The following is a 26949-nucleotide window of genomic DNA, read 5'->3' on the forward strand; positions in this document are numbered from 1 at the left end:
TCACCAGAGCTTCACAGGTTGCCACTGGAGTCCTCTTCCACTCCTCCAAGACGACATCATGGAGATGTTGGATGTTAGAGACCTTGCACGCCATCACCTTCCATTTGAGGATGCCCCACAGATGCTCAATAGGGTTTAGATCTGGAGACATGCTTGACCAGTCCACCCCCTTTACCCTCAGCTTCTTTAGCAATGCAGTGGTCACCTTGGTGGTGTGTTTGGTGTCATCATCATGATGGAATACTGCCCTGTGGCCCAGTCTCCAAAGGGAGGGGATCATACTCTGCTTCAGTATGTCACAGTACATGTTGGCATTCATGGACCCTCAATGAACTGTAGCTCTCCAGTGCCGGAAGATTTCATGCAGCCCCAGACCATGACACTCCCACCACCATGCTTGACTGTAGGCAACACAAACTTGTCTTTGTACTCCTCACCTGGTTGCCACCACACACGTTTGCCAGCATCTGAACCAAATAAGTTTATCTTGGTCTCATCAGATCACAGGACATGGTTCCAGTAATCCATGTCCTTAGTCTGCTTGTCTTCAGCAAAATGTTTGCAGGCTTTCTTGTGCATCATCTTTACAAAAGGCTTCCTTCTGGGACAGCAGCCATGCAGTCCAATTTGATGCAGTGTGCGGCGTATAGGCCGGAACACTGACAGGCTGACCCCCCCCTTCAATCTTTGCAGCAATGCTGGCAGCACTCATACGTCTATTTCCCAAAGACAACCTCTGGATATGATGCTGAGCACATGCACTCAACTTCTTTGGTCAACCATGGCAAGGCCTGTTCTGTGTGGAACCTGTCCTGTTAAACCACTGTATGGTCTTGGCCACCTTGCTGCAGCTAAGTTTCAGGGTCTTGGCAATCTTCTTATAGCCTAGGTCATCTTTATGTAGAGCAGCAGTTCTTTTTTTCAGATCCTCAGAGAGTTCTTTGCCATGAGGTGCCATGTTGAACTTCCAGTGACCAGTATGAGAGAGTGAGAGTGATAATACCACATTTAACACACCTGCTCCCCATTCACACCTAAGACCTTGTAACACTAATAAATCACATGACTCCAGGGAGGAAAAATGGCTAATTGGGCCCAATTTGGACATTTTCACTTAGGGGTGTACTCACTTTTGTTGCCAGTGGTTTAGACATTAATGGCTATGTGTTGAGTTATTTTGAGGGGACAGCAAATTTACACATTTATATAAGCTGTACACTCACTACTTTACATTGTAGCGAAGTGTCATTTCTTCAGTGTTTTCACATTAAAGATATAATAAAATATTTACAAAAATGTGAGGGGTGTACTCACTTTTGTGAGATACTGTATATATACATATATATATATATATACTGTATATACACAGTATATCATAGCTATTTTATCTTTCTAAAGAACTGTAGAGAACTTCCTGAAGTAAAAATGTTTCTCACTAATTCATGACATAACTAGCAATGTCTGCAGGCATTCATAATACATTTATTTTGTAGCGGCTTAGAATGTCACCATATCCATTGTGTTTGCTTTATTTGTTCTTCATTAAATGTCTCTTTTAAAACATCATTTGATTCTGTAGCTTTAGAATTATATGGTGGATTCTAGCCAGCTCGGAATGTACAGTTTATAAAGTCTAGACATTTATTTCTTTGTCGGAATTATGCATTATTTAAAAATGGAGTCTGCTTTACAGAATTCAGCACATCATACTGTTTGTCCGCTGTCATGATTCTCTTATTTTTCCCAGAGTAACCATTCTTGTGGTAAGATGCTTACTTTGAATTGCAAAATACTGCAACTTTACCTGCCTTTTGAATTATTCACATTTGATATAGGTTTACTAGCCAACAGCATAACATTATTTATTTTTTGAAATTTTAAACAACAATGAAACCATTATTGGACCAGATATTTCTTTTCTAGCGAATATCAGTAAGTTATTGTCATACACACTATCTTGCAGAATGAATGACTTCAAGTCAAAACATAGATCTCTTCTTCTGTATGAAAGTGATGAGTAAGAGTTGGATAGGAATTGCAGTAAGTTGGCTTTTGAAATGTCAGCATCACCGTAGAGGGAGGAAAAATAAGTAGTCTCCTAAATAGTAAACACCATTTTGTTTTGTTTTGATTTTTATTTTTTTTTCTATTTTACACACTAAATGGATTACATTAAATAGAAAACATGCACTAGGTTGTAAATAGTACCTATAATGAAAAGTGTAATATAAGAAGCAATTTTAATGTTTTTATTATAGTATCCATATAAGTAATTTGTATTTTTTCATGATGCAGTCATGTCAATATCTTCACTGTAGTTATAAACATAATAAAGATAAAATGTATTTAATATAAAATTTTATATGCACATATTCTGACTCCGATTGTTGTGAAGCGACTATCCCTTGTGAGACCTCTATGCCTGGCCTGTATAAGATATAATCACTGAGGACAATCCTCATCAGATAGCTCGAAATCACCAAATACTGATTCCATCCACAGAGGTGCTTTTATTCTGAATATCGGGTTACAGCAGATGACAGGATACAAACAGATGAATAGGTTGTAGTATTTATGTGGTCAAAAGATGATATTGTCTGTAGCTTACAATGTAGAATACATGTGCCCTGCTACATGTGGTTTGTAGCTGCATCCATGACACAGGAAGTATAATCACAGGAAGAAGGGTGGAGCATTACATATAAAGGAAGTGTGTCATAACATAAGGGAAAAAGAACATAATAAAACAAGTGCATTACCACAAAAGGTCACTAGATGGCAGCATGTGAACTAAATATAAACGTCCATAGAAAATGTTTAGGAAAACAATCTCTATAATTCTATGCCCCCTTGGGGCGGCACAGCACATATTTTTTAAACCTTTATTGAAAATAGCCCACTGCTTTTGACTTAACTGTTCCTTAATTATTAATGATCCTTAAAGTGATTCTAAACATTGTTTTTTAATTCATTAATTCATTAATTTATTTTTTAAATAACACGCATGTTATACTTACCTGCTCTGTGCAAAGGTTTTTCACAGAGCAGCCCCAATCTTCCTCTTCTCGGGTCCTCCGCCTGCGTTCCTGGCTCTTCCCCTGCTCAGTGCCTCCATAGCATATCGCTCTTCAAGTTTTATGATAATCACTGCTCCCTGCCAACCTGATTTTTTGAAAAAAACGTTTCTTGCTTTGGTACATGTTCCCCAGGGCATTGTCCAAGCCCCCTGTGCCATTTGTTTGACATTCCCCTGCCTATTAGCCTAGGAAATGGCCATTATGTTTTTTAACATTCGGCTCACATTGACTTCAGTGAGACTTGTCCGAATCAAACCCAGGTACTTTCCTCTCAGCCCTACAAAAGATCACAACTTGTAGACAGGGACAGTGTTTTCACCCTATAACAGATAGTGCCTAAACATATTGGGTGAAATGTGCAGCGCTTATGTGATCATATAAACCATAACAAATAATATGAGTACAAAAAACGTGAACAATAAATAATGTGCTAAAAAATACTCCAAGCAGTCCTCTATTATGACATGTGATGTCTATAAACAGAGGAACTTGGACGTGTGATGTCCAAAAAAGAAAAAAGTCAGTGACAAGCTTCAATCATGTGTGATGATAATCCTCAACCACTTGTGGATATAATATAGTGACAGTCTTTAGCTTCAAATATGTATGATGTAATAACAGTTAATAGTAGGTCCACCACCAAAGACACCAGAAGCTGCTTACCAGAGGGATTGAACTCAAATAGGTGTACACCTAGTGAGTCAATCAAGCTTTGTGGTATAATATACCAAGGGTATCAGATGCTCTATCCAGATATGACATCCAGATGGACCTCCGAACAAGTGTAAGGTATGGATGGACTCAGTAGATATAGGCAGTCAGCCCCATCATTAAAAGAAAGAGGAAGGCATATAGTGTAACTCCGTATGGAAATTTTAATACATAAAAAGCAAAGGAAATACACTCACGTGTTTAGCAGTAAAATCAAGCGCTTGTATAAAAGAAGACAGTGGTCTCAGCATATCCTTCCGACGCGTTTCAACTTAGGAGTCATCATCTGGGGTTGTTTATAATTTACAGTGCCTAAACATAACCCTCATAGCAAGATCACCAACTATTATTTCAATGAAAGCTATAGATTTAAAACTAAAGGAAATTGCTTTTGAAATAACATTAGCTTGGTAAAGCTTATGTGAGGTTTAATTGATTGGGTTTACATGTACTTTAGGTTTTTTTCTTTTTTATATCTGAACTGGGGTTTTAAGGGTCTTCTTATTTTTTTATTATCTTTTCAGAAAGATTGAGCACCATATATGACAAAAGTCACCGGTGGCTTTGTAACCTCTAAAGCATAATGCTGTGCTTTGTGCATTTACTTTATTCAGACTATGGTCTGTCATAGGATCTAGGCCAGTAATTACTTACGGTATATAAAGCTTTTTTCGTCTCCACTGCATGATACCTTGGACATTTTAAGAAAATATGTCTTGAATTTGTCCACTTGAAAGGTCCTTTTACTCTCTCTTTTTAAGCTTTAATGTAGGTTGATTATACTAAACTGCAACCTGTAATTGTCATTAACTTTGTTAGAAATATTTACAGTGCTTAAAGTTAAAACATAGTATTTTACAAATTTTCAAACCTAGCATGCTCATCTGTTATTGAAAGTAATAAACGCACTGTAGAACTGTTAGAGAACAAAGCATTTACTTTATTCAAGAATAATGGATTGTCAGCAGTATCTCAGGGACAGCAGTTTATTATGTTTTTTTCAACAGAACTTATTAACATTTTTCAAGGGTCGGTAACTGGACATTAGCAAAGAATAGGGATTTTGTCTAAGGGACCTACAAATAAAAAATCGTCCAAATCTGAACCTGATTGAAAACAAAGCACCCAGTGAAGAAAAGTGTTAAAGGCCTTAAAATACGAACACTACAAAGAACATCCCATAGGGAGACACTTTTAAAAAAAAAATAGCAAATATCGAAGTAAAAACGAATTGAAAGCTGATGGTGAAATAGGCAGGAGGCAAAAAGCCGATTTTATATCAGCTTTAGCCAATAAAGCCCCAGTAACGAAAGACCTAATTTTGAAGATTGCATTCTCAAAAGTCGCATATGAAACTGAGCATAAAGCTCCATTGATATCATCATTTAAAGAATCACCTTTCGGAAAGGACAAATGGTGAATGATGCAGAATGAGTTGGGTTCTCGCTTAGGCACCCCTCCTAAAGGGGAAATGCGAAAATTACTGAATGGTTGCACACCTTATCCCTTTCAATTTACCAACCACTGTACACCTTTCCCCTGAAAAAGAAGGCAATGGAAAGCCATTAGAAAATCCCTCAATGAGAAAACATGCTTTCTCCTTGTTTGGGTAACTGTCCAGCCATGGGTGCATTTTTCCAGCCTCACTGGAGTGCAGGCTTTTCAAAAAAATATCCCTCTGCGTTTGACTGGAACCTGCATTCGCATTTCTCTTAAAACACTTCGCCACCAGATGCGCTCCAGCACAAAATTAACATTCGTGCCTTTCCAACATTGATTTTCATTGGATGCAAAACAACTGCCTTTTCTATAGGCTGTATTCAAAGGGTTAACTGTAGCTTGCTTAGGTGCGACTTGCTTCTGTGGCAGAATCAAATTGAGCCACAGACCCACAGCCTTTATTCCACATTTGAGTGAAGGGTGAATGGACACTTTTTTCTGAAAGACTCATCATAATAGAAACCCCAGCCCTCTAAAATTTTTATTAGCTTCCAAAATGGGGTCCAAATGCTGGAACCGACCCCCGCACAATTCTGGATGCTTTTCTGCCATTATGCCAGAATAGATAGATGCCTGTAACCAATTGATAAATGACCTGGGTATTGGCCTGCACCTGTTCTCCTCGCTCCTCCCCCTTTTTTCTGTTTTAACCATGAAATCCTTATGAAAAGGCAGGAGAGAAAGTATATCTATAAATTCCCCTTTCCATATTTTCTCCTTAAACGATCAACTTAAATGGTAGCCTAGGGGAGACATCTCACAGGACATAGCATCTTAGCATTAACCCTGACAGGCACAGCTGTGTTTAATGGCTCAGGACTTAATACATCCCTCTGAATCCCAACATTAAAACTCATAACCAGGCTATGTTGAGAAGCTGGCAGGTTGAATATTAAGAACAGCAGCAGAAGGGTTAACTGGTGCAGAGACAGGAGCTGGAGAGACAGTAGGAACTGACACATTAGATAAAGATTTACCAAGAGAGGACAGTAATCCTACTAGACCAGACAAGACACTTCATTGTGCTAACTCACCAGCTGCTGGAGGCTGTACCACCCCCTGCTGAGCCTCCTCCTCCAGCAGCACCCTGGGGCCTGGGACTTGTGGTACCTGCCCAATCAGCAACAACTATGGCACCTCTGCATACCAAGTGCTTTGCTGTATGACCACTGCTTCTTGCAGTCTGGGAGCCTGCAGAGAGGGCAGCCGCCCCTTGTTTCCATTCTTGTGGGCTGATGTGCCTGGTCCCAATGTCCTCCCCTGCCTGCTGGCGATGGCGAATATGTCTGCCTCTTCTTGCCAACACGGGGGCCCCGACACGCCATGACGCCGCCATCTTCCTCTGCTCTCCCCGGTGGAGCACCAACCTCTTCAGCCTCTTTTGTAGCCTGTTGGCGCCTCTCTGTAGGAGTGCTTCGTCTTGGTTGCTCGCACTGGGCGGGCTCCTCCTCCCGCAGCCCCAAACTTCCCCGGTGTGCCCGCACTCCTTCCACGGCCATTCTACCTCCCCTGATTCTCTCCGCCTGTTCTTCCTCTTCATCGGCTAATGCCAGGCAGTGGCGTAGCCATGCTTCTCCTCCCTCACTGCCTGCCTTCTCAAGGAGCTGCCCGACAATGAACTTCATGTCAGCAATGGTAGGAGCTTTTACCTTCTTCCTCTGGCAACCAGAAAAGAGGGAAAGCCCCTTTCCAGCTGTCCTTATACAGCCTATTCCGGTATTCCAGGCTATTCCCATGGTTTTAATTGGTTCCTGCTGGATCCCTTATTCTCTATCCTTAAAGGGACAGCATCCCTTAAATGCCCATTACCACTAAATGCTACTAATGCTATATTTAAGATAACCTGGGATGGTGTGGCCACAATCTCAGGAAAGTGGGCCCACATTGTGCCCCCTTTTTTCATTTTCTCTTTGGGCATTTGCCTTCCTGATTTTCTCCAATATCTGCACTCAGATACAAAAACATTTTAGGCATACCTTGGTAAGAAACTGCCCAGGGGTTAACTACTTCTAAAGGAATTCAGGCACTTCAGCTTTTCTGAATAAAACACATGTTACATGCATGTAATGTGATCCCCACTTGTATTCAACATCCTGTTTTGTGGCATATATTCATATTAGTTGCATTACAGGCATACCCCACTTTTAAGTACGCAATGGAGTTTATTTACTAAAGCTGGAAAGTGCAAAATCAGGCTCACTTCTGCATAGAAACCAATGAGCTTCCAGGTTTTATTACCAAAGCTTAATTGAACAAGCTGGGGTTAGAAGCTCATTGGTTTTTATGCAGAAGTGAGCCTGATTTTGCACTTTCCAGCTTTAGTAAAAAAACCCTATTGCGTACTTAAAAGTGGGGTATGCCTGTACTGTCTATTTAAGCCCCAGGAAGGGAAAATATGTTTATTTATGTATTTCCTATTGTTTATTGTTTAATTATTTATTGATGATTTGAGCATTTATATAGCTGCAAAGGCTTCCTTTATAGGGTTACAATGCTGTCTTACTGCAGGGTCTGCCTGCAGACACATAATTGTCACTACAATCATCACTAGAACGTCATATCTACACAGCACCCAGATACAGTACCATACTGAGGCAAGTCTGCACTTCACACACACATTTTGCACACAAAAGAATATTGGACTTTTGAAGGATATTTAATTGCATTACTTATTAATTTAAAGGGAGGATTTAATAATAATTTAAGCAATGCATGTTTAAATATGTTTCTACATCCCTCCAAACTATATATATGCCTCACCATTTGTATATTTCTTGCTGTTTTTGCTTGCTTTATTTAATGCAACTTTTGGCAAAAGTGTGTGCATAAGACCCAGTTTGCCTAAGAAAATGTTTACCCAAAAACAATATTGGCAATGGAATGCATACAGTTTCATGTCATGTTGATGTGAGTGATCATATCTTCAGTCGGGTGCAACTGCATCCATACTGATGCATACATTTTCTTTAACATGCAAAAATGTGTACTTTTTATTTTAATGAAACAGGCCCTTTGTGGATAATTAATGTTCTCATGCAAATAGCCACTAGAAGAAGATTCTAAAAAGCTATATCCGAAGGTCAACCTATATAAAGAAGTAATACAGCATTGCAGTTATGTAAAAGTATAAAAATCGCATTAAAAATTACCTTTAGTGAAAAGTGAAAATAATTGTTCAAAATGTGAATATATGCAGTATACTATGTATTTACAGTATATATATATATAAATATATATATATATATATATATATATATATATATATATATATATATATATATATATATATTTACATACTGTATATTTATGTATATGTATTAAACATTTAATGAATGACCTAAATCTTCAAATAGATATCATACCTGTTCATCCAGAAATTTCCTTATCCAAGTATATATACAACATAATACAATTTTTTTATATAGTTACACAAATACATCTAGTTATTATTTCACCATATTCTGTTTCATTATTATAAAATTATATATTTTGATATAATGACATACGACATGTTGAAATAATTAGATATATTTTAGTAACTATATACCTGTACATTGTTTCTATTATGTTGTGTCTAGTAATCCTATTCAGGAGTATTTCCAGTGGAAGGGCTGGACTTCTGAAATATTTGGAATTAGGGAGTTTGTGGATGAACAGACATGATATCTATTTGAAGAGTAACCCCAAATGTTATTTTATATATATATATATATATATATATATATATATATATATATATATATATATATATATATATATATATATATATATATATATATACATATCTGATTTGACCTGCCCCAAGATTACCCATTCAGTCTATACATACCCCTGGTTATTCAAGGAAAAAAAGGGGTGGGCAGGAGGGGAGGCTGCCCTGGGCACTATGGTGTCATGTGAGGTGGGGGTGGGTGGGGGATACCACAAGGAAATTGGGTGGAGGAGACTTGTGTTGAGAAGGGGAATTTGGGGGGAGGCAGGAGGTAAGAATTGTTCTAGGAGGGAAAATTTTGGAAGGTGTGCTAGGAGTGGTGATTTGTGTTGTGAGGGGGGAAGAGGATTTATGTTGGGAAGGGAGATTTGGGAGGGTTGTGCTATAAAAACCATAGAGGGGAAATATTTTTGTGGGCAGGGTTGGTATAGTAGAGATGATTGGGGGGTATTTGTTTTTGGAGGGGAAATGTGTGGGAGGGATTTGTGCTAGGAAGGGAGATTGGTGCTGGAATATATTTATTTTTTGGGGGGAGGGGGGTTATTTGTGCTGGGGGCATATGGGGAGACAGAGAGATGAGATGGGGGGTGGCAAATATTTTTGCTGGGAGGGGGGATTTCAGCAGGGGTGCAGATTTGTACTGGGAGGAGGGGAGATTTATGCTTAGGGGGTAAGCATGCAGACTAACGCTTGATTCTGTTTTTGGGGGTGGGGGATTTTCACTGCTCATACATCTTGGCGGGGGGGCGAAATTTAGCATGTTTGCCCTGGGCTCTGGATGATATTGTCCCGGAACTGCACTAAAGCTTTCCTTGCTCTATCGGACTGCAAGGGTTTGTGAGAATACTTTCACACCAACATGGCAACAGTGGTTCCTAGGTCACTTTACCACTACATAAAACACATTTACTAGTTGAATGGATTGGTTTGCTAATCCCAAAACATGAAACACACCTTTGCATGTGTTATAACTATAGCACTCATGTTACAGGTCAGGAAAATAATCTCAAATAACTCCAGAGGTCAGTTACTCAGCCGGTACAATGATTTTATAATGAGATCAAGGCAAATTTGCCAAGCTCTCTGTTAAAAGGAAGGAAATGAATTTCAACTGTCTGGTCAGTAAGTCATAACAGTAGTCTCTTACAGTTTCATTTTGTGCAAGCCACTTGGGGAATTCTCAGCAGAAATGCAGTTATATAGTCAAAGAAAGCTGCTGAACTAGCAGCTATTTTTCAGCAAGATTGCAATTACAGCATGGATCTGTCTCATTAAAACTAATTTGGCTTTATATAAGCATCAATAAGTCATATTGTATCTGCAAGTTTGATCATTAGGCTGAACACAATTGTAATGTATATTACAGCAAAAAAGAAAACCTCACCAGCTAAAATGTATCCGCTAGGGAGGTTTTCATAGCGGGCTATTAATCAAATATTTAACTCAGTCATTTTATTTTTTAATTTTACGAATGCACATTCAAGGAAAAATAAGTTACAAAACTGAGCTAAAAACAAAGTCTAAAAAAAAAGCGTACAAAGCTTGATTTGTTTTCCCCAAGTTCAGCCAAAAAATGTACTTGCTCAATCCATTTTGCTAGAGGTGCTAATTGTTGGTAGCTATGTACTAACCCTGTGTTAGTGCAAAATGATTTCGCTTGTTACAACAGTTGTTAGTAGAGCTGACCAGTGAGAATGTGGATGCTGCTGTTGCTGACCTCACCTACTGAAAATTCTGGTTGCCTGGCTGTCATGCTGATCCAATGGCACACTCCTAGAAGGAGAATGCAGATTATCATCTATGACTTTGCTCTTCCCTGTTTTTACCCTCAATACAGGTTTTCTATGAACCTAGACTCCATGCAAATATAAAAGACATGAATGAGATGAATGCATCTTTGTTATCATTAATAAACCAACATATGAATTTTTGTATCCAAAGAACCAGTTTGCAATTGCAATCCCCTTTACAGTGGCTCTCAGGCCTGAAGAGAGAGGGGCAGAACTGATGTATTGTATGAAAATGTGTTGACAAGGGAAATGCTGATGGGAGGAGAGAGAAGTGTGAGCAGATAGATGACCTCATCAATTTGTAGCTGCTTCTTCCCTGTCTAATCAGGAGGCTGGTGGAAGACTAGGACACCACTGTATTCCTTACTGCAAGTGATATCACCTGTCTGGCTGTGGCTTGTACATCCCAGGAACTGACGGAAAGAAACAAATATATAAATTTGGAGAGCACAACATAGAAGAACGCACAGTAGTGCATTGCCACACATTGAAGTGTGCTGTAACACAGGTGCATTGGAATGCCATGCACAATAAATTGCACTGCAGCGCACCAATGCACATAATACACATGTTGCCACCAATGTGATACTAGTTGCATTAAAACAGACCCTTTGACTGGTCCAGCCATATAAGCAGTTGTATAGTACACATATTATTTTTCAGTATAATGATATAGTACATAGCATCAACAAAGTGTAATATAATGTTTACAATAATGTACTAGTGAGGGAGCACATACTAGAAATTGCCGAATACACTTTATTTAGCCACTTAGCTCTTATTTTCCAGAACAGAAAATCAACTAACCATGCTTATATAGATGCAGGGATTGCTTATGCTAAGTCATTTCAGAGACATCTACAACTGTGGTTTTTGGCCACTAACATTTCATGAATCTTAATAACTCAGCATAAGGTTTTTCCATCATTTACACCAATTGCTGGTATTAGCTTTTGCTACCTATTAGAGATAATTTCTAATGTTTGCAACCAATTAATGGTCAGTTTTCAAACATATTTCAGGGAGACTTTTCTTTCTTTCTTTTCTTCTACAGTAAATGTTCTAGCATTCCTTTACAGCTTCATAATAAATTAAAGACCAATATTAAATTACAGTTTTGCAGTTCAATATCTTCCAGTTGGAACTTACAATTTTCATATTTAAAGTAAATGTGAAATTTAGTTTACTAAAGCACTGTGGATCAGACGTCAAATGTTTGCCATTTAAATGTCACATGAATGGAGAAAGGAAGGAGAAGCTGCCTCTAAATTCCAGATGATCTGTGAGTACAAGGGGGAAGGAGGACAACCCAGCCCCAGAGTTCTCCTCTCCTTCTCAGACCTCCCACCCACTTCTCAGACCTCCCACTTCCTCCTCAGACCCCCCAGACCTCCTTCCCCTTTAGATGCCCCTCCTCCTCCTCAGACCCCCACCCCCCAAACCTGCCCCCTCCTCTGCCCCCTGTTTGGTGGGAGCTGAAAATTATATATAGAAGCTGTATATCTACTGCTTCTACATATGGCAGGTTCCCACTGTCACTGGTTTCCTTTGCAGCTGTTGCAGGGATGAGGCCCTTGTCCATGATGGGTGGTCCCCCATGGCAGGGCATTCCCCATGTTGATTGGTATTGTTTGGGGGAGGCGCTTGCTAGTATGGATATTTAGTGGGCCTTATACATTTATTTTTTTGTGTGTGTGGAGTTCCTATAAAAATCTGTACCAGACCCTAACAGTCAGGCATGGATTTTCTTACATATTTTTTTTTTGCTTGCATGAGGTACAGTCTTGAATTCCATACCAGGCTCAGGAATCTGGTATGCATTTTTGGGGGGACTATGTGCATTTTTTTTTTCATTCTTGCTGTAAAATGTGCTACAGTAAAAATGATGTTTACAAAGACAAAATTGCCAGCAAATGACATTCATTGCCAGCTTCTTCAAAATAATAAAAAACAGCACACAGACCCCCACTCTATTCCTCAAAATATATATATCAGACCATTGGAGTGGACTGCAATTTTTTGGTTCAATCTGTGTTGTGGATGCAAAGATCTCTCGCACCACTTTTCCCCCCCGTCAGAATACACAGATAAGCCATCGGCTGCAAGCACTGATCGAATGTTGGTTTTACAGCAAGACTGTTTGACAGAAGCCGGTCCTTAGACCAGCATCTGTTGAACAGACACTGGTACATGTCTGTTCAACAAAAGTCAGTACTGAGCTTAAATATCAGTGTCACTGCAATAATTTCTATACATTACATATATTCACCTCTTCACAGGCAGGATTAGGACTATGTGGCATTGATACATACCCTTAAGGGGAAGTAACCATAATGAAGTCACAGTACAGCTGGGTGCTAATAGTTTCTGTTTACTTGGAGCAACTTTTTTTTTACCCGTTTATATCTTTTTGGACATATTATCAATACGAACCCCCCTTTTGTTGTCATACATCTAAGTATATTAATCATGTAGATTTAATATACATATACAGTAAATATAACTTATGATACTATTTTCAATACAATTATTTGCAGGTATCTCTCCCCTAATTTAAACATTTGTGATTTGACATCAGTATTACATCCATAGTAAGTATGTAATACGTAACACATATCAAACACATAATGTAGATTAAATTATTTTGTAGTTATTGGATGAACTCTATGACATATGTGATTTCTATTTAGCTAAAACACCATTCAATTGATTTATCTATTATTGTATGTTTAATGTTGCACATTGTTATGGATTATTTTTATAGATCGTTATTATTTATTGCTATAGGCTTAATTTATTATTATCAGATGATGCATTGCTTGTATTTTAAATAATTTATATAATTTATTCATGTTCTGATCCCCCGCTGGGAATTGTAGACCCGCGGTGATCGTGCTATATATTTTCTAAATCTATTGGATACTTCTCTGAGCTTCAGAAAGGAGCGCGCATGCCCGGTTTCAGCATTGCACATGCTTGGAAACGAATCGCTCTCTTTCTTTCAGCGGCGTTAGTCTGCACACGCTGTGTCCCATGCTGCATTCAACCGCTATATTTGATCACCACAGCCGGATTCCTCCTCGGTGATAGAAATATACAGCAGACTTTATTCAGAGAGTAGTGATTAATGATTCATACTCTGAATGGTCTAAGGTTATCAGTGGTGTAGCCCAAGGTTCAGTGTTGGGACCCTTACTTTTTAATATATTTATAAATGCTATAGGGTCTAAAATTAAAAGTACCATTTCAGTCTTGCAGTTTGCAGATGACACCAAGCTATGCCGTGGAATAACATCCTTACAGGATGTCTCCAAATTACATGCCATCTTCAATGCACTGTTTAACTGGGCAATTGTGTGGCAAATAAGGTTTAATGTTGAAAAATGTAAAGTTATGCACATGGGGGCTAAAAAATATGCATGCATCATATATACTATGGAGGTACAACTAGGGGAATCAAAGGTGGAGAAGGATTGGGGTGTTTTGGTAGATCATAAGTTTAAAGTGGAGCTCCACCCAAAAGGTGAAGCTCCACTTGCCTGCACCCTCCCCCCCTCCACTGCCACATTTGGCACTTTTTGGAAGGGGGGGCGGGTATCTGGTTTTGACAGGTAGCCGCTCCTACTTCTGTCTCAGATCGCCATGGAGAACTGACAAGGAAGGTTGCCCTCCCCCACCTTCCCCTGCAGTCTTCTGGGAGACACCATAGGCCCTAGAAGACTACAGGATCATTCACAAGCTGCAGCGCGACTTGCGCGTGTGCATTAGGAAACAGGCTAGCCTGCGTCAGCGCTCAGCGCCCAGCACCTACGTCATTGGATTTGATTCACAGCAGCGGGAAGGAATGGCTGCGCTGCTATCAATTTATTCAATCAAGAGCCGAGACTCCGGCCAGAGAGGGTTTGTGTGTCTCCAGCATGGGAACGAACGGGCTCAGGTGAGTAAAATGGGGGGCTGGGGGGCTGGTCAGTGACAGAAGGACGCATTAAGGTGAAAAAACACGAGGGTTTACAACCCCTTTAATGATAGCATGCAGTGCTAAGCGGTGGTTTCCAAAGCAAGGAAAATCCTTTCTTGTATTAAAAGAGGTATGGACTCCAGAGATAGAGAGAAATATAATTTTACTGTATAAATCATTAGTAAGACCTCATCTTGAATATGCAGTTCAGTTTTGGGTGCCATTTCACAAAAAGGTTATCGGGAAACTGGAGAAAGTGCAGAGAAGAGCAACCAAACTGATAAGAGGCATGGAGGAGCTCAGCTATGAGGAAAGATTAGAGGAACTGAATTTATTCTCTCTTGAGAAGAGGAGATTAAGGGGGGATATGATCAACATGTACAAATACATAAGGGGTCCATATAGTGAACGTGATGTTGAGTTATTCACTTTAAGGTCATCACAGAGGACAAGGGGGCGCTCTTTACACCTGGAAGAAAAGAGATTTAATCTCCAAGTACAGACAGGCTTCTATACAGTAAGAGCTGTGAAATGTCAAGAAGTTGTGAAGAAGTGGACATTTTAACTTTAACAAATGACAAAAAAGGTAGATTATTTGGTGGCATCATATTCTTTATAAAAATGGTATATACTGTATATAGTGTGTGTATGTATGTGTATATATATATATATATATATATATAGTGGATTCCACATTGTCTACAGGAAGGAGGATGCTCAGAGCTTCCTCTTCATAATGTCTCTGTCTAGAGGTCTGATTGACAGGAACCTGCTTGTTAACCTAGCTGAACTATTCTGTCTGTCTTCCTTCCCTTCGGTATTGGCATCTATGATGGCAAGTAAGGTAATCTCCGATCAATGTGTTTTTTAGGCTTGCAAGGCTGTCAAAAGAAAATAGTTAGGAAAATAAACCAGGAGGTTAACTATTGAATATTCTATTGTTTTCTCTAACCTGAAAATGGATTTGTTACTGTTCCTTTGTGATAGTGTTTATTTACTACCATAATATGTGTGTGTATATATACACACACACATATTTGTTTGCTTTTATGTTTCTATCTTTTCTAAGGGCATACCGTCATTAAACTTTGCCACCTTAGGCTGAGGCCTGTATGACATTTCTACAAATGCAGGCCTTCATATCTGGAACCACTTAGCTGTCCATATTCTAGTAGAATGTAGTTCAAATATTTTCATTTTATGAATCTTCACTTTTTCTAATTGGTCAAATCGACATTTGTTATCAACCATTAAGACAATAAAATTCAAAGGAGCACAATGGAGAATTTTTCTTGAACAAATGAGTTTCTAACAATGAGTGTGGTTTTCATTCTGGATAGTCTATTTCATCCAAAATGGAATGCTAAAATTAAGTGTTTTTTTACATACTTTCCAAGAATATTCATAATGTCATCGATGAATGCTGTACTAATGAGAATTTTTGTATGAATGTTTGTATAGATGTTCATACATACCTCTACTAATGTATGGAGAGCTTTGGTAATCTTATTTCAGTGGTACTGGCTTTCTAATTTATAATCAATATGTTTTTATGCTAGTTTTATATTTAATGCGTATTTTAATTCCAAAGTTTTTTTAACTTTCGGACATACTACAGAGCAGTTACAACCCTGTGAAGTTTTTATTGCTGTCAGTGGGGACCACAGAAAAGATCTACCCTCTCTACATGATCAGCCAGAGCAGGCATCTATATCTTCATAACAGAACAGCTTTAGAAGATATGGAAGGTATTTACAAGTAAGAGATATGTCCCGGCCAGAGCTTTTTTTCTGTATTTTGTTTACATATTTAAAATAATTTTAGGCCTGAAGATTACATAGAACACTAAACACATTGTATATTTTCTAAGAGTGGACACCCTAGAGAATAAAATAGTTGCAGTTCAATTTTTTTTATGTCACATGATATTAGCACAATGGTTTAGGAAGTGCAAAAGTTCAGTAAAAAATACACTAAAATAAATTTTGGGGTATACAAACACATTAAATTATCAGATTTTTTGGTAAAATATAAAAGATGTCATCCTCTTGATGAAGTCGCCATAGAGATGAAATATGTTGAGGCAAAGTAAAAGTGTGTCTAGGAGTCGCAGTACACATAAAGCGAGCCAACTGTTAACTACTGTGTACACAACGACTGTGAGTTCACCTGCCGGCAGGCTAATGCACAAGCGCTTCTGATCTCTATCATTTGAGATCCAACAGATCTGAAAAGCGGTTCTCCTATGGAGCAGTGGAGGTGTATGCTCGCATGTTAACCCCCATGAAGGTGGGTTAGAGGCTCTGTCAGACCAAACACGAGAGTGAGAGGCCTTTAAAGCTGGTGAGTTTGAAATGCAGAAGGGAGTGGATTCACGTCACAGAGGTGTGGTGGATGTTTTAAAAACACAGCTGAGCAGTTTTTGGAGTCACCCTCACTTTTCTTTGGACTTTCTTCAATTTTTCACGATTGATTTCTGGACTTTATATATATTAATAATACTTTTCATTTCTCCTTGGATTTATATATTTGTATATCACCTTCACTGAGTGTTATGTATATAATTTCTATCAGCTCATATTGATTTTATTTGAATAATTGATTTTATTTAATAATTTTTATTTGTTTGGGGCACTAGCTATCATTGATGTGATATATGTCAATCTTCCACTTTTGATTTAGTCACGTCTGTATTCAGCTCACTGGCTGGATAGGAGTGTCTGGCATCTCCCCACCTGGGGATCAACGCCGCTATTCATCTATAATTACCCTTTCGTGAATTCGGTTTACATATACTTTATTGTTAAGTGGCAGCTTTGGTAAGAGTCTGACATTTATAAGTATAGCGCAGAGGTGGTAATACAGGTCTGGGGCGACGTTGTTTGTACCTGTTTATTTCCAGATTTATGTCCGTGCAGGGCAGTCAAGCACACTCTATGTGATACATTTTGAATGGCATTTTCCTTTTATTGAGAGGACAGGGGTCTAAAAAACATTTGAAGTCTCACCTATCCTCTAATAAGGCTAATTGAATGGGGATCACGTTCCATTAGCTTCTTCACCAGCCGTACTGGCTGAGGACAGTGATTCCAGGACTTGAAAGGAACATTTTACATATTGTTTCCGGGTCAGTAACAGGAAGTGGAGTTCGGTGAATGGATGTTTACTGATCTCCCTCTTCTCTATCCAGCAGCACTCATCGTGCTGGTATGCTGGTCCTATATTCGCTGATGGGCATGCAGAGCCAGGGAAATATGGCAGGGGTGAGGGGGGGGGGTGCGTACACACTTACCAGGGTATATGAGTATATAAAGGCAATCTGGCAGCTTCCACCTGACAACCAACAGTTGGCTTGACATACTTACACACATACATAGTGTGTGCAACCCCACCCCCACGTAACTTGTATGTCAGTGGCAGTAAAAGGGTTGAGATGGTGCAAAGTTAAAATATTGGGTTTAATACAGCTTTAATTAACATCACCTCTAAAGAAAAAAGAGAAATTATTTTTTTTTTTCAATCTTTTTTTATTATTAAGCAAAGTCAAAATATAAAGATTTCTGTGCACAAAGGAGTCACAAAGGCTGGAGCCCTGACCAAAATACATTGTAAATATAATGTCAATATCAACTTGAGTATAGAGAAAAAATAACAACACAAAGGCACTTGAAGAGCAAATAAATAAGAAAATACTGGAATATTCCAACTGACTAAAAAGGGGTCATCTAAACCTGTTGACCTCATGCAAACATAAAACATAAACAAAGGGGGATGAAAGGGGGGACCCAGTCGGAAAACTGGACCACGGGTCCCAAAAGGGGAAAAGGATAGAGACAGAATAAAGAAGGGGAAACCCAGAAGGGAAGCCTGCTTATTATTATGTTTTAAGCATACTTTGCTTAGGCAGCGTAGCCTCCCTGGCGGTTTTCCCGAGTGTGGCTCAGGGTTAAAATACAGGACCATTAGCGGTAACCCCAAGCCACACTCGGGATTACATCGCAGGATCCTGGTGTGACTTTACTTACCTTGTCCCCAGGATCCTGCGATGTCCCCCGCTGTGTCTGCAGGCTCCGTCCTCCTCCGAAGCCTCTCCGTGCCAGGCTCCGTTCCCTGCGAGCGGCGCGACGCACGGGGGCGGAGCCTGGCGGCAAATTCAAAAAAGTGTAAAATCATAACACATACAGTACGGTAATCTTACAGATTACCGTACTGTATGAAATTATTTCACATCCCTTTTGTCCCCAGTGCTTTGTCCTATGCCCTGCATGCAGTTTTATGTTATATATACTGTTCTTTCTGCCTGGAAACTGGAGATTGTCCATAGCAACCAAAAAGTGTCCCTTTACATCAAAAGTGGCTTTAGACCAGCTAGAAAACAGCGATAGTAAATTAGAACACTTGCAGAATTGAGCGATAGTGAATCGTGGGGAAATTTTTTTTTTTGTTTGTTTTCAAAAGGTTTTTATTTTAGAACAAAAGTAAGACAGATATAAATCCAAGACAGTCAGAGCAATGAATGCAGGGATCAAAAATTATTTGCCAAGACTAAGTACATAAATATACTGCTGAGTTAAATATATCTATTACAACAATCGACAGGGTCTGAAAGTCTAAACTGAGCCGAATGGATAAAATACGGCTAGATACTAAATCGAAAAGAAAATAAAGCATCTAAACAAGAGAAAAAGACATACAAATGTAAAATAAAAGGAGAAAAGAAATATAAAACAGTCAGGTTTGGAGCCTAAATAGAAACCAAGGATTCCAAATAGCATCATACTGAGGGATAGTGTCATGTAGGGTGTGATAAATCTTGTCAGCCAACATCATGCGATCTATTCTTGCAATAACTTGTGTATATGGAACTGAGGACGACTTCCAATGCAGAGCTATCACCCATTGCATAGCTACACAGATAGAATGGATCAGTTTAACCAACGGTTTAGGGGAGTCTGGAGGGGATTGAAACAACAGGCAATGTTGGAAGGAAATGTTAAGGGGTTTGCCAGCCAATTTGTCTATCGCTTTCAGGATTTCATTCCATGTGGGACGTAATTTCTTACATTCCCAAAAGGTATGGAGAAAAGAGCCTTGTTGTGTGCAACCCCTAAAACAGAGATGGGAAGATTGTGGGAAGATCTTGTGAATGCGCATTGGGGTGTAGTACCAGCGTGTCATTAGTTTGATGGCAGTTTCACGAACCATAATGGATTTGGTACACTTGCGTAAATTTTGCCAGCCCTTTACCCAGTCTATGTCAATGTCCTCCAAATCTAATTCTAATTCCCATTGTGATCTATATTTTAGGGTTGAGACCTCAGTGTTAGCCTCTAAATTGATGTAGACTAGTGAAATAAGGCCTTTTTGGCGAGGTGAATCATGGCAAATGTCCTCAAACAGAGTCGTGGAGGTCAAAGAAGGGCCCGGATAATGCTTTTGGAAGAAGTGACGTATTTGTAAAAAATGATAAAATTCACTGTTTGGGATGTGGTAATTGGTTTGCAACTGAGAAAACTAAATGAATTTTGAGTTTAGGAGAAATTTATCCAATGTAGTTAATTTTAAATCAATCCAGAGTTGGAAGGAAGAGGGTCTATCATAGGCTAAGGGGAATCTAGAATCTCCTAGAAATGAGGCACCTAGAGGTACAGCAGAAACTAGATTGTATGTATTTTTATATGTGTCCCAGAGTTGAAGGCCTGCCTGCGTGATCAAATTTTTAGAACCCACTTCTGATTTAGCCGGATTATTTGACCACATAAGGCCTGGGAGAAATAAAGGGGCGATGGATTCGCCTTCAAACTGCACCCAAGGGACTCTGGAGTCGTGAATGTTCCATTGCGCTAGTTGAGTGTATCTACTGGCTAGGTAGTAATACCATATTTGAGGAACCCCCAAACCTCCCCTCTTAGAGGAACGGTACAAAACCTCCTTGGTGAAGCGTGGAGGTTTGTCCTTCCAAATGAATCTATTAAACATCACCTGAATAGTGTGTAGGTAGGTTTTAGATATTTTAAGTGGCAGGGATCTAAAAAGGTAGAGAAGTTTGGGGAGAATTGTCATCTTAAGTGCAGTGATTCTACCAAGAAATGAAATGTGCAGGTGTGACCACTGTTTAAGGATACCTTTAAGTTTAGAAACCATGGGTGGGAGATTTGCCTCAAAGAGTCTACAGAAATCTTTAGTCAGGTTGATTCCTAGGTAGGGGAGGTGAGAGTCTGCCCAAATAAAATTATAGACTGATTTAAGATGGTGTAGTTCTCCAGGTGTGTAGCCTATCGGGAGGGCACTTGATTTTGCCATGTTTATGGAAAGGCCTGAAATCTCTGCAAACTTTGATAGAGTCTAAAATAAGTTCGGCAAGGAAACAAGAGGATTGGTGAGAAACATCAAAACGTCATTGGCATACATCCCAAATTTGTATGTCAAATGGCCCTTCAAATAACCAGAGATATTAGGGTTTTGGAGTATAGCAATGGCCAGAGGTTCGAGAGCTAATGCAAAAATTAAAGGTGACAACGGGCATCCTTGTCTTGTACCCTTGCCTAGGCTAAAAAACTTAGAGTTACAGCCTGGGAGTCTAATCCTGGTTTTCGGGTTACGATAGAGGGCCAAGAATGCTTGTAGGAATGCTCCCTGGAAGCCCATACGTTGTAGGAGTGTAGTGATGTATGCCCATGAGACACTATCAAATGCCTTCTGTATGTCTAGGCTGAGCATGAGGAGTTTACGTGAAAACAGGTTGGCATCTTGTATTATATTTGTCGCAAGGTGAATGTTATCGGTAATAAGTCTATGGGGTATGAAACCAGACTGGTAAGGGGAAATAAGAGAGGGGATAACTACTGCTAATCTGTCAGCCATGATCCTGCTAAAGATTTTCAAATCATTATTAATGACCGAGATAGGTCTATAGTTTTGGGGTAGGGTATAGTTTTTGTAAGGTTTCGGTATCAGAGACATATTGGCTAATAACATCTCTTCGGGGAAACTACCCCCTTGTAATACCCAGTTGAATAAATGGACCAATCTAGTAGTAAGGAGGGGGGAGAATTTCTTATAGTATAGAGAGGAAAATCCATCAGGTCCCGGAGCTGAGCCCGATTTTAAAGATTTAATCACATTCGAGACCTCTGCAGGTGTGATAGGGGCGTTCAGTTTATCTAGTTGTGTAGGGGTGAGATTTGGTAGAGGGATATTCTGGAACCAGGCTTCGTCAGATGGAGAGGGTTTTAGTTGGGAGCGGGCTAGCAGAGAAGAGTAAAATTGTTCAAAGATGTGGAGGACCTCCTGGGGATGGGAAGTGACGTGCCCTGAGGGGGTCATTAATCTATAGACGTGGGGTGGGTAGGAAGAGCGATTTAGTTTTCTGGCGAAAGGGGTGGAAGTGGAACTCTCATGAAGAAGAAATTTGGCTTTGCACCAACGTAGCGTTTTTTCCACCCTTTTCGACAAGATGCCATCCAACTCCAATCTCTTTTGATCAATCAGTTGTCTGGTGGATTCTAAGTGTAGGAGATTAGTATTCTTGTAAAGACTATCTAGGTCTTTAGTGAGGGTTAAAATGTTTTGTTTATCAGTTTTGTTCTGAGCAGAAGCTAAACTAATCAGTTTACCCCTCAGGACTGCCTTATGCGCCGACCAAACAGTGGAAGGAGGGGTTTCTGGGATGGCGTTAAGATTAAAATATTCTTCAATAGCTTGTGCTACCTCTCCCTCAATGACTGCATCTGAGAGGAGAGCTTCATTTAGCCTCCATGAGTAAGAAGTGGGTGCAAGCCTAATGTATGTAGTGGTGAAGGCAGTAGCATGATGGTCCGACCAAGTGCAGGGGTGGATGTTAGCATCTGTGGTATTAGCAAGAATAATGGGGGTAGTATAGATGTAATCTAATCTCACATAACTTTTGTGGGGATGGGAGTAGAAAGTATACTCCTTAGCACCAATGTTGTGTGCTCTCCAGGTGTCTACTAGCTGATGGTCCAGCAGTCCACTGGAGAGGGAGCGGGGAAAAGATTTGGAGGAGGGGGACAAGGAGGATCTATCAAGGTTAGGGTTAGCAACCATATTGAAGTCCCCTCCTATTATCATGTGTGGTGATTGAAACTGAGAAAGGCGGTCAAAGAAGGAATGAAAGAAAGATGCAGGAGAGTCATTTGGGGCATAAATACTGGCGATAGTTATTTCTCTGCAGTGAATCCGACCTTTGATTATAACATATCTACTATCTTTGTCTTTAAAAACTTGTTTGACTTCCATTGGAAAGGAACTGTGCAAGAGTATGGCGGCACCTCTGCTTTTTGTCTGGTGCAATGAGCAAAAAGTCTGAGGAAAGCTTCTGTGGAGAAATTTGGGGTGTGAGGAGTGTGCAAAATGTGTCTCCTGCAAGAGAAGAATTTGCGCTCCAAGCTGTTTATAGAAGGCAAAAGCTTTCCTCCTTTTAAGTGGAGAATTAAATCCCTTGACATTGTGTGATATACACCTAATTACCATGGTGGTGGTGATTGTAGTCTATAGTCTGAGGACAAATAGCATCAAAAAGGGACCCACAACAAGCCCCTTGCATTGCAAGGACCAAAAAGAGGGCCGACATACTCGAGCACTGGAGGGCAGAAGAATGAAACTTATCAGACATGTAAGCTATAAAGGCTAACTGAAGCATGTAGACTGTAAAATATTTCTTTATTAGAGATTTGATGCAAAAGTAGTGTGACGGCCGGCCAAAACCTAAAAAAAAAAGGAGGAAAAAAAAAGATGGAGAGAAAAAAAAAATGAAAAAAACACATAAGTCAGAAAATAATGCAAGTGTCATCATAACTGGTAACTGGATCAGGTAACAGTAATAGACCTGATAAGAGAAATCACAACTCTCGAGACTACAAGGTCTCAAACCCAGCCATCCAGGGTGGCAGGGGAGATATCAGGATATATTTGAATGGCACGGTCATCCAGAGTGATGCGTTGCTGATTGCGAGCGGCTCTGAGGATCTCCTCTTTGACTAAAAAGTCCTTCATGCAAAGAACAATGTCCCTGGGGGGTTTATCCTCCGGAGGTTTAGGTCTGAGGGCTCTATGAATGCGGTCACAGGTGAAAGAACCCGCATCAGTGTCAGGAAGCAAAGATTTGAACAGGCGAATCATTGTGGGAATGAGATCCGTAACGGATTCTGGGATACCTCTTATGCGCAAATTGTTGCGTCTATTGCGGTTATCGAGGTCTTCTATTTGGGACTGCATCAAAGAAAAGGCCGTGGCTAGAGATTCATGTTCTCTAGAGAGGTCACTGTAAGCAAGCACCAGTTCGTCATGTTTAATTTCCAGTCTTTCCGTCCTGGAGCCTAAGGCCACAATCTCCTGGGAGAGTGTGTGAGATGTTTTGTGCAGCTCAGTCTGGAACTTAGTAGCCAGCCTAGCATACATGGCCTCCAGGCTGCTTTCTAGGTCTGTCTTGGTAAGGGAGGCTGTGTACTCATGGCTGGGATCCGAGGCGGATGTTTGGTCTGGGAGAAATCCTGGGGATGAGGCCGGAGACGGAGGCTTGCTTCTCCCTGCAGCGCCATTTTGAGACATGCTGCCGAGCTCGCGGGTGCGGAGAAGATAGTGGGTTAGGGTGTGTTGAGATGATCCTCTGGGTTTCTTCTTTCTCCCAGGCATGCACCACGTCTAAGGGGCTCGAGGGGTGATAGAATCGCTGAGTTAAAACGCCGATAATAGCCCTACAGTAGCCGTTATCTTCTGGACGGAGCTACACTATCAGACGTCCATCACACTTGGTGCCGCGCATGCGCCCCCGGGGAGATTTATTTTATTATTAATTTTTTTTTTTTTTTTAATTATTTATTTTTATTTATTATATTATAATTGATGTTTTTGTGTTTCAAACTTTATCATACCCGGGATGTCTACTAGACTCTGGTTTGGACAGATTTAAGTGTGTTATTGTTAAGAATTACAGACCTACAATATAAAATGCCAAATTTCCATGCAAAATAATTGTACCGCTTTCAGCACCTAAAATCCGAAATAATCATACCGCCAGGGAGGTTAAAGTGATTGTAAAGGCTTGTTTTTTGTTTTTTAAACAACAAACATGTTATACTTACCTCCTCTGTGCAGTTGCTTTTGCACAGGGCAGCCTGGATCCTCCTCTTCTCAGGTCCCTCTTTGCTGATTCTAGTCCCTCCCTCCTTTGAGTGACCCTCAGCCAGCAGCTTGCTACAGGGGGGCACCCAAGCCGAATCAGAGCTCCGTGTATCCATTCAGACATGGAGCTCTGGCCTGGCCTCGCCCCTCTCTCCCCTGATTGGCTGACTGACTTTGATCGACAGTTTCGGGAGCCAATGGCGCCGCTGCTCTGTCTCAGCCAATCAGGAGGAGTGTTCTGGATGGCTGAGGGGATTGTGGACATTGCTGGAGAGAGAAGGGGCTCATGTAGGTAATTAGTGGGTGCTGGGGGGCTGCTACACACAGAAGGTTTTTTATCTTAATACATACAATGCACCACAATAAATGTATATAACATAAATATAAATTAATCTTATTTAAATTATGTACTTGTGAAAATGTAAATATTAGAGGCCTTTTTTTTTCTTTAAAGTGTAGTTGTGTTTTTAAAGCTATGAAAGCTAATTAAACTATGAAACAGTGGTGGTGACAATGCATATAATTTATTCAGTCATTATATCCACTTGAAAGGAAGGGACAGTGTGACACTTGACTAATTGGCTTTTACAAATGGCCATGACAGCTTTGTAGCAGTTCCAGTGGCATGATACAATGTCTTCACTGCTTCAGCAGTCTTGTCTGTGACATGTCTCTTTAGTGCTTTTCAAATGCAAACTGAAAAGTATGTTCAAAATGTTTAATCATAGAAGAAAAATCTGTTTGATTTTTATTTAAAGAAAAAAGGGCAAAGCTTCTTCTTCTTTATTTTTAATGAACTCTGGAGGCTTACTGTTTTAATTTAGGTTTTGTACACATGACTGCAAAAACTTACTTATGACTTGAAGTACAAATTGTTACAAAATGCCAGTATGCACAAACAATGTAGTATACTTAACCACTTCCACACTGGGCACCCCCCCTCCTTCCTGCCCAGGCCAATTTTAAGCTTTCAGTGCTGTCACTGTTTAAATGACAATTGCGCGGTCATGCAACACTGTACCCAAACAAAATTTTATCATTTTGTTCCCACAAATAGAGATTTCTTTTGGTGATATTTGATCACCACTGGGGTTTTTATTTTTTGCTAAACAAATAAGTAAAGACTGAAAATTTTGAAAAAAAAAAAGTTTTTCTTTGTTTCTGTTATAAAATTTTGTAAATAAGTAAGTTTTCACCTTCACAGATGGGCACTGATGAGGCTGCACTAACTGGCACTGATAAGGTGGCACTGATGAGGTGGCACCAATGATGTGCCACTGATGGGCACTAATATGCAGCACTGATGGGCACTGTTAGGTGACACTGATGGGCACTGATAGGTGGCACTGATATACAACACTGATGGGCATTGATAGGCAGCACTGATGGGCACTGAAAGGCGACACTGATGGGTACTCATAGGTGGCACTGATAGGCACTAAGAGGCGACACTGATGGGCACTGATAGGCGGCACTGATGAGCCCTGATAGGTGGCACTATTGGGTACTGATAGGTGACACTGATGGACACTGATGGGTGGCACTAATGGACACTGTAGATGGCACTGATAGACATCACTGATGAGGAGGCACTGGCAGGCATTACTGATGGGCATTAATTGGCATAATTTATGGGCACTGATTGGCATTCCTGGTGGTCCTGGGTGGCATACCTAGTGGTCATCATTGGTGGGTATCCCTGGTGGTCCTGGTGGTATCCCTAGTGGTCCTGGATGGGCATCCTCGGGGGGGCTGTGCTGATAATCAATCAGCGCAGACCCCCCTATCCGGAGAGCAGTCGATCGGCTCTCCTCTACTCGCGTCGATCAGACGCGATAGAGGAAAACCGGTGCGTGGCTTTTCCTGTTTACACTGTGATCAGCTTTGATTGGACACAGCTGATCACATGGTAAAGAGCCTCTATCAGAGGCTCTCTACCCGGATCGGAGATGCAGTGTGTCAGACTGACACACCATACCACCGATCGCCACTCTGCGTGCCCCCGCGGGGTGTGCAATCGCGGCTTAGCCTGCTGGACGTCATATGACGTCCAGTTAT

Source organism: Aquarana catesbeiana, linkage group LG08 (genome assembly GCF_042186555.1).
Source record: "Aquarana catesbeiana isolate 2022-GZ linkage group LG08, ASM4218655v1, whole genome shotgun sequence".
Lineage (NCBI taxonomy): Eukaryota > Metazoa > Chordata > Amphibia > Anura > Ranidae > Aquarana > Aquarana catesbeiana.